We start from the raw sequence: 265 nt of genomic DNA, 5'->3' as shown, positions 1-265 counted from the left end.
CAGGATGTTGAATATAATTCCCTGTGCTCTACAGTAGGATCTTGTTGTTTATCCATTAGGGAGACTTTTACTTTCTTTCTTTTTTTTTTTTTTTTTTAATTTTTACTTTATTTTTTTCTAAAACATGTGTTCCCCATCCTGAACCCTCCTCCCTCCTCCCTCCCCATACCATCCCTCTGGGTCGTCCCAGTGCACCAGCCCCAAGCATCCAGCATCGTGCATTGAACCTGGACTGGCATCTCGTTTCATACATGACATTTCACAT

Source organism: Bison bison, unplaced genomic scaffold (assembly GCF_000754665.1).
Source record: "Bison bison bison isolate TAMUID 2011002044 unplaced genomic scaffold, Bison_UMD1.0 scf7180017864476, whole genome shotgun sequence".
Taxonomy (NCBI): Eukaryota; Metazoa; Chordata; class Mammalia; order Artiodactyla; family Bovidae; genus Bison; species Bison bison.
This window is presented reverse-complemented; position numbering follows the sequence as displayed.